The following is an 8948-nucleotide window of genomic DNA, read 5'->3' on the forward strand; positions in this document are numbered from 1 at the left end:
GCTATATTTCAAATTTTGTTGCTACCGTTGAATTGTGGTACTGAAATGAAGAATATAGCTTTTAAGCTTTATAGTATCTTAGATTATGCATTGGTCAATCATATATCAAATATTACTTAATTACAGTTCAGCCAAGTTAACTTTTGTTACCACTGTTCCCCTTAAAAAGTGTACCAAATTTTTTTCTGAACACAGGGCAGGGCATGGTATGGAAATTAATAATTCTTATTCTAACAGTATTAAATCTCTTAACATGAGAAACCTGACCTAAACATGGAAGATGTTATTATGATATTTACAACAACTTTATTTCTCTTTGAAGGAAGAGAAAATGAGTTTAGCTGTAGGATACATGTCCAATGAACACTAAGAATTTATTACTACAGGCAGGAGAGTATGGAGTAAAAACAAGTACAGTATATAACCCTAATATCAAAGAAAACTAAAAACCACTTATCTTAGAATATATCAGACTTGGGCTGGGCATGGTGGCTCACGCCTGTAATCCAAGCACTTTGGGAGGCTGAGGTGGGCGGATCACGAGGTCAGGAGTTCAAGAGCAGCCTGAACAACATGGTGAAACCCTGTCTCTACTAAAAATATAAAAATTAGCCGGGCGTGGTGGCACGCTCCTGTAATCCCACTGCTCAGGAGGCTGAGGCAGGAGAATTGCCTGAACGTGGGAGGCAGAGGTTGTAATGAGCGGAGATTGCGCCATTGCACTCCAGCCTGGGCGATGGAGTAAGACTCCATCTCAAAAAAAAAAAAAAAAAAAATCAGATACATTGTTACTCAAATCATTCAGGGAATGTAATTATATATAGCTTTTATAAACCTATCAGTAAGGGTTAGTTCCATAAACTTGCAGCTGTTTTATGTTACTGAATTTATGACCTTTCCCTTCCAAATGTTAATATGGAAGATCTGCTTTACACTTTTATACAAATAATAAATATTCCCCCCCAAAAAACAAAACAAAATTTCAGCAAATTCCAATTTAGAAGTCATATACCTTAGATTAAGAGAGATTTAAAAGCGATGCCAGACAAATATGTGCATCTTTCTTGAATTCTGATTCATCTCTAAAACGACATGCGTGAAATAGCCAAGGAAATGTGAATACTGTATTTTAGGTGAAATTAGCGGCATTTTTGTTTTATATCATTTTTAGATGTGATAATATTGTATGTTTTCTTTCAAAATCTTCATCTGTTACACATACAAACTGAAGTATTTATTGATGAAATAATGTATGGAATTTACTTTTAAATAATTCAGAAGTTGAGTAAAAGATTAGATTAAACAAGATGGGCTAAGTGTTGGTAATTTTGAAATTTAGTTCTCAGTACCCAGTGGTTCATTATATTAGTGTCTCTGCTCCTGTATATGTTTGAAAATTTTTCATAATGCGTTTTTAAATGCATAATTTCAGAAACTCATTCATTTACATGTTTTCACTGAAGATTTGACATTCATGCTTCATAGAATATGTGACCCAACACAATATCTTATAAATATAAACTAGTACATCAAAATTTAAATTCTGTTCAGGCTGTCATCTATGAAATTAGGGAACAGGAAGAGATTATTTCTAGAGTCCCTTCCAACTCTGAATTTCTAGAAATCTAAAGAAATTAAGTGGAGAGGCTGGGCGTGGTAGCTCATGCCTGTAATCCCAGCAGTTTGGGAGGCTGAGGTGGGCAGATCACGAGGTCAGGAGATCGAGACCATCCTGGCTAACACAGTGAAACCCCATCTCTACTAAAAATACAAAAAGTTAGCTGGGCATGGTGGCGGGTGCCTGTAGTCCCAGCTACTCGGGAGGCTGAAGTAGGAGAATGGTGTGAACCCAGGAGGTCGAGCTTACAGTGAGCCGAAATCATGTCACTGCACTCCAGCCTGGGCAACACAGCGAGGCTCCATCTCAAATTAAAAAAGAAGAAATTAAGTGGAGAGACTTCAAATAGCTTCAGTAAACATCATCAGCACAGGGGAAGGATTGCCTTGTCTTTTACATTAGAAATATAGATGTAATGATATTGGAGCCTGAGTTTCTGGAAGATAGGACAGGACCTTTTTATATTCCAAGTGCTTAATACATAATAGATGCTCCTCAAATGTGTTTTGAATGAATTAATCCTTCCTGTTTTCCAGAGTCATTAGTATAGAACCCATTAACACTGCTATCAGTTTAATCTATTTTTTTTAATGTTTATTTTTATTTATTTTAAGTTCCAGGATACACGTACAAGATGTGCAGGTTTGTTACATAGGTAAATATGTGCCATGGTGGTTTGCTGCAGTATCAACCCATCACCTAGGTATTAAGGCCAGTATGCATTAGCTATTTATCTTGATATTCTCCCTCCTTCCATGCCCCTCGACAGACCCCAGTGTATGTTGTTCCCTTCCCCGTGTCCATGTGTTCTCATTGTTCAGCTCCCACTTACAAGTGAGAACATGCAGTGTTTGGTTTTCTGTTCCTGTGTTAGTTTGCTGAGGATAATGGCTTCTAGCTCCAGCCATATCCCTGTCAAGGACATGATCTTGTTCCTTTTTATGACTGCGTAGTATTTCCTGGAGTATATGTACCACATTTTCTTTATCCTTCTATTATAGATGGGCATTTGGGTTGATTCCGTATCTTTGCTGTTGTGAACAGTGCTGCAATGAACATATGTGTGCATGGATCTTTATAACAGAATGATTTATATTCTTTTGGGTATATACCCAGTAATGGGATTGGTGGATCAAATGGTATTTCTGCCTCTAGATCGTTGAAGATTCACCACATTGTCTTCCACAATAGTTGAACTAATTTGCATTTCCACCAACAGTGTAAAAGCATTCCTGTTTCTCCATAGCTTTGCCAGCATCTGTTGTTTCTTGACTTTTTAATAATTGCCATTCCGCCTGGCATGAGATGGTGTTTCATTGTGGTTTTGCTTTGCATTTCCCTAATGATCAGTGATGAGCTTTTTTTCATGTTTGTTGGCCACATAAATGTCTGCTTTTGAGAAGTGTCTGTCCATGTCCTTTGCCCACTTTTTAATGGCATTGTTTGCTTTTTTCTTGTAAATTTGTTTAATTTCCTTTTAAATTCTGGATATTAGACCTTGTTCAGATGGATAGATTGCAAAAATCTTCTCCCACTCTGTAGGTTGCTTGTTCACTCTGATGATAGTTTCTTTTGCTGTGCAAAAGCTCTTTCGTTTAATTAGATCCCATTTGTCAATTTTTGGTTTTGTTGTAGTTGCTTTTGACATTTTCATCATAAAATCTTTGCCTGTGCCTGTGTCCTAAATGGTATTGCCTAGATTTTCTTTTAGGGTGTTTACAGTTTTGGGTTTTACATTTTAGTTTTTTTTTTTTTTTTTTTTCTTGAGATGGAGTTTCACTCTGTTGCCCAGGCTGGAGTGCAGTAGCGTGATCTCAGCTCACTGCAAGCTCCACCTCCTAAGTTCAAGTGATTCTTCTGCCTCAGCCTTCCAAGTATCTGGGATTACAGGTGTGCACCACCATACCTGGCTAATTTTTGTATTTTTACTAGAGGCGGGGTTTCACTACATTGGCCAGGCTGTTCTTGAACTCCTGACCTCAGGTGATCCACCTGGCTCGACCTCCCAAAGTGCTGGGATTACAGGCATGAGCACCACGCCCAACCACATTTAAGTTTTTATTCCATCTTGAGTTAATTTTTGTATAAGGTGTAAGGAAAGGAATCCAGTATTAATTTTCTGGATATGGCTAGCCACTTCTCCCAGCACCTTTTATTAAATAGGGACTCCTTTCCCCATTGCTTGTTTTTGTCTGGTTTGTCAAAGATCAGATGGTTGTAGATGTGTGGTCTTATTTCTGAGTTCTCCATTTTATTCCATTGGTCTATGTGTCTGTTTTTGTACCAGTAGCATGCTGTTTGGGTTACTGTAGCCTTGTAGTATAGTTTGAATGAAGTCAGCTAGAGTGATACTGCCAGCTTTGTTCTTTTTGCTTAAAATTGTCTTGGCTATACAGGCTCTTTTTGGTTCCATATGAATTTTAAAGTAGTTTTTTCTAATTTTATGAAGAATGTCAATGGTAGTTTAATGGGAATAGCATTGAATCCATAAATTACTTTGGGCAGTATGGCCATTTTCATGATATTGATTCTTCCTATCTATGAGCATGGAATGTTTTTCCATTTGTTTGTGTCCTCTCTGATTTTCTTGAGCAGTGATTTGTAGTTCTTCTTGAAGAGATCCTTCACTTCCCTTGTTAGCTATATTCTTAGGTATTTTATTCTCTTTGTAGCAATTGTGAATGGGAGTTCATTCATGATTTGGCTCTCTGCTTTTCTGTTGTTGGTGTATAGGAATGCTTGTGATTCTTGCACATTGATTTTGTATACTGAGACTTTGCTAAAGTTGCTTATCAGCTTAAGAAGCTTTTGAGCTGAGATGATGGGTTTTCTAGATATAAGATCATGTCATCTGCAAACAGAGGCAGTTTGACTTCCTCTCTTCCTATTTTGGTACCCTTTATTTCTTTCTCTTGCCTGACTGACCTGGCGAGAGCTTCCAATACTATGCTGAATAGGAGTGGTGAGAGAGAGAGAGCATCCTTGTCTGGTTTTCAAGGGGAATGCTTCCAGCTTTTGCCCATTCAGTATGATAATTGGCAGTGGGTTTGCCATAAGTGACTTAATTATTTTGAGGTATGTTCCATCAATACCTAGTTTATTGAGAGTTTTTAACATGAATGAATATTAAATTTTGTCGGAGGCCTTTTCTGCATCTGTTGAGATAATCATGTGGTTTTTGTCCTTAGTTCTGTTTATGTGATGAATTATGTTTATTGATTTGCATATGTTGAACAAGCTTTGCATGCTGGATATGAAGCTGACTTAATCATGGTGGGTAAGCTTTCTGACATGCTGCTGGATTTGGTTTGCCATTATTTTATTGAGGATTTTTGCATTGATGTTCATCAGGTATATTGGCCTGAAGTTTTCTTTTTTTGTTGTTATCTCTGACAGGTTTTGGTATCAGGATGATGCTGGCTTCTTAAAATGAGTTAGGGAGGAATCCCTCCTTTTCAATTGTTTGGAATAGTTTCAGAAGAAAGGGTATCAGCTCCTCTTTGTATTTCTGGTAGAATTCAACTATAAAACCATCTGGTCCTGGGCTTTTTTGGATTGGTAGGCTATTTCTTACTGCCTCAATTTCAGAACGTTTTGGTCTATTCAGGGATTCAACTTCTTCCTGGTTCAGTCTTGGTAGGGTGTATGTGTCCAGGAATTTACCCATTTCTTCTAGATTTTCCAGTTTATTTACATAGAGGTGCTTATAGTATTCTCTGATGCTTGTTTGTATTTCTGTGGGGTCAGTGGTAATATCCCCTTTATCATTTTTTATTATATCTATTTGATTCTTCTTCTTTTCCTTCTCCTTCACCTTCTTCTCCTCCTCCTTCTCCTTCTTCTCCTTCATGGAGTTTTGCTCTTGTTGCCCAGGCTGGAGTGCAATGGTGCAATCTCGGTTCACCGCAACCTTTGCCTCCCAGGTTCAAGATATTCTCACCTTCTCCTTCTCCTTCTTCTCCTTCATGGAGTTTCGCTCTTATTGCCCAGGATGGAGTGCAATGGTGCAATCTCGGTTCACCGCAACCTTTGCCTCCCAGGTTCAAGAGATTCTCCTGCCTCAGCCTCCCGAGTAGCTGGGATTACAGGCATGTGCCATGCCCAGCTAATTTTGTATTTTTAATAGAGACAGGGTTTCTCCATGTTGGTCAGGCTAGTCTCAAACTCCTGACCTCAGGTAATCTGCCTGCCTCATCCTCCCAAAGTGCTGGGATTACAGGTGTGAGCCACTGCATCTGGCCTCTTTTCTTTTTTATTAGTCTAGCTAGTAGTCTACCTGTTTTATGAAATTTTTTTTTTTTTTTTCAAAAAACCAGCTCCTGGATTCATTGATTTTTTTTAAGGGTTTTTCATGTGTCTGTCTCCTTCAGTTCTGCTCTGATCTTGGTTATTTCTTGTCTTCTGCTAGGTTTGGGGTTTGTTTGCTCTTGGTTCTCTAGTTCTTTTAGTTGTGATGTTCGGATGTCAATTTGAGAGCTTTCTAGCTTTTTCATGTGGTCATTTTAGTGCTATAAATTTCCCTCTTAACACTGCTTTGGCTGCATCCCAGAGATTCTGTTACATTGTCTCATTGTTCTTACTGGTTTCAAATAACTTCTTGGTTTCCGCTTTAATTTCATTATTTACCCAGGAGTCATTCAGGAGCAGGTTCTTCAGTTTCCGTGTAGTTGTGTGGTTTCAAGTGAATTTCTTAACCTTGAGTTCTAATTTGATTGCACTATGGTCTGAGAGATTGTTATGATTTCACTTATTTTGTATTTGCTGAGGAGTGTTTTACTTCCAATTATGTGATTGATTTTAGAGTAAGTGCCATGTGGCACCAAGAAGAATGTATATTCTATTGTTTAGCGTGGAGAGTTCTGTAGGTGTCAGGTCCACTTGATCCAGAGCTGAGTTCAAGTTCTAAATATCTTTTTAAATTTTCTGTCTCAATGATCTGTCTAATATTGACAGTGGGGTGTTTAAGTCACCCACTATTACTGTGTGGGAGTCTTAAGTCTCTTTGTAGGTCTCTAAGAACTTATTTTATGAATCTGGGTGCTCCTGTATTGGATATATATATATTTAGGATAGTTAGGTCTTCTTGTTGAATTGAGCCTTTTACCATTATGTAATGCCCTTCTTTGTCTTTTTTGATCTTTGTTGGTTTAAGTCTGTTTTGTCAGAAAGTAGGGTTTCAACCCCTGCTTTTTTCTGTTTTCCATTTGCTTGGTAGATTTTCCTCCATCCCTTTATTTTGAGCCTGCGTGTGTCTTTGCACACAAGATGAGTCTCTTGACTATGGCACACCAGTGGGTCTTGACTCCTTATTCCAGCTTGCCATTATGTGTCTTTTAATTGGGGCATTTAGCCCATTTACATTTAAGGTTAATATTATTATGTGTAAATTTCATCCTGTCATCATGATGCTAGTTGGTCATTCTGCAGACTTGTTAATGTAGTTGCTTCATAGTGTTATTGTTCTGTGTACTTCAGTATGTTTTTGTAGTGGCTGGTAGTTTTTCCTTTCCATATTTAGTGCTTCCTTCAGGAGCTCTTGCAAGGCAGGTCTGGTGGTGACAAATTCCCTCAGCATTTGCTTGTCTAAAGAGGATTTTATTTCTACTTCGCTTATGAAGCTTAGTTTGGCCAGATATGAAATTCTGGGTTAGAAATTGTTTTCTTTAAGAATGTCGAATATTGGCCTCCAGTCTCTTCTGGCTTGTAGGGTTTCTGCTGAGAGGTCTGCTGTCATTCTGATGGGCTTCCCTTTGTAGGTGATCTGGCCTTTCTGTCTGGCTGCCCTTACCACTTTTTCTTGCATTTCAACCTTGGTGAATCTGATGATTATGTGTCTTGGGGTCGATCTTCTCATGGAGTATCTTACTGGGGTTCTCTGGATTTTCTGAATTTGCATGTTGGCCTGTCTTGCTAGGCTGGGGAAGTTCTCCTGGATGATATCCTGAAGTGTGTTTTCCAACTTGGTTCCATTCTCCCCCATCTCTTTTAGGTACTCCAATCATTCATAGGTTAGGTCTTTTTATATAATCCCATAATTCTTGGAGGTTTTGTGTGCTCCTTTTCGTTCATTTTTCTCTAATTTTGTCTGCCTATCTTATTTCAGCAAGATAGCCTTCAAGCTCTGAAATTCTTTCCTCCACTTGGTCTGTTTGACTGTTGATACTTGTGGGTTGCATTGTGAAGTTCTCATGTTGTGTTTTTCAGCTCCTTCAGGTCATTTATATTCCTGTGTAAACTGGTTATTCTGGTTAACAGCTCCTGTAGTGTTTTATCGTGGTTCTTAGCTTCTTTGCATTGGGTTAGGACATGCTCCTTTAGCTCAGCGAAGTTTGTTATTACCCACCTTCTAAAGCCTACTTCTGTCAGTTTGTCCATCTCAGCCTCAGCCAGTTCTGTACCCTTGCTGGAGAGGTGTTGCAATAATTTGGAGGAGAAGAGGCACTCTGGCTTTTTGAGTTTTCAGCATTTTTCCATTGATTCTTTCTCATCTTTGTGACTTTACCTCCAGTCTTTGGGGCTGCTGGCCTTTGGATGGGGTTTTTGTGGGGACTTTTTTGTTGATGCTGTTGTTGCTTGCTGTTTGTTTTCTTTTAACAGTCGGGCCCCTCTTCTGTAGAGCTGCTGCGGTTTGCTGGGGCCCACTCCAGACCTTATTGTCCTGGGTCCCTCCTACACCTGGAGGTGACCCCAGTGGAGGCTACAGAACAGCAAAGATGGCTGCCTTCTCCTTCCTCTGGGAGCTTCATCCCAAAAGGGCACCAACCTGATGCCAGCAGGAATGCTCCTGTGTAAGGCATCTAGCGACCCCTGTTGGGAGGTCTCACCCAGTCAGGGAGCATGGGATCAGGGACCTGCTTAAGGAAGCACTCTGGCCACCCCTTGGTGCAGGGGTTGAGCTGTGCTGGGGGGAATCCCACTCATCCAGACTGCCAGGATTCCTCAGAGCTAGCAGGAGGAAGGACCAAGTCCACTGATCCACAGAGACCAGGGCTGCCCCTCCCCAAAGTGTTTTTGTTCCAGGGAGATCAGAGTTCTATCCGTAAACCCCTGGTTGGAGTTGCTGAAATTCCTGCAGGGAGGCCTCGCTCAGTGAGAAGGAATGGGTCCATGTTCAGTTTAAAGAGGCAGTCTGGCCATGATCTGCCACAGCCACTGCGCTGCGCTGTGGAAAATTCCTCCTGGGTCGAAACCACCCAGTCTCCCTGGCACTGGCAGGGGAAAACGGCAGCCTGGAGCTGTAGTGATGGCTGCTGCCCCTTGCCTGGGAACTCGGTGGTCTTAGGCAGCAGGCAGCCACAATGATGGCAGCTGCCCCCATTCCTCTGCCAAA

At 40.1% G+C, this 8948-nt stretch overlaps 1 protein-coding gene across 2 annotated transcripts in view; it reads left to right on the forward strand.

Moving 5' to 3' along the window:
• AP3B1 (adaptor related protein complex 3 subunit beta 1) overlaps positions 1-8948 on the forward strand; it is a 294984-nt gene that overhangs the window by 221862 nt on the left and 64174 nt on the right. The window lies entirely within an intron of this gene.

Source organism: Macaca thibetana, chromosome 6 (assembly GCF_024542745.1).
Source record: "Macaca thibetana thibetana isolate TM-01 chromosome 6, ASM2454274v1, whole genome shotgun sequence".
NCBI lineage: Eukaryota > Metazoa > Chordata > Mammalia > Primates > Cercopithecidae > Macaca > Macaca thibetana.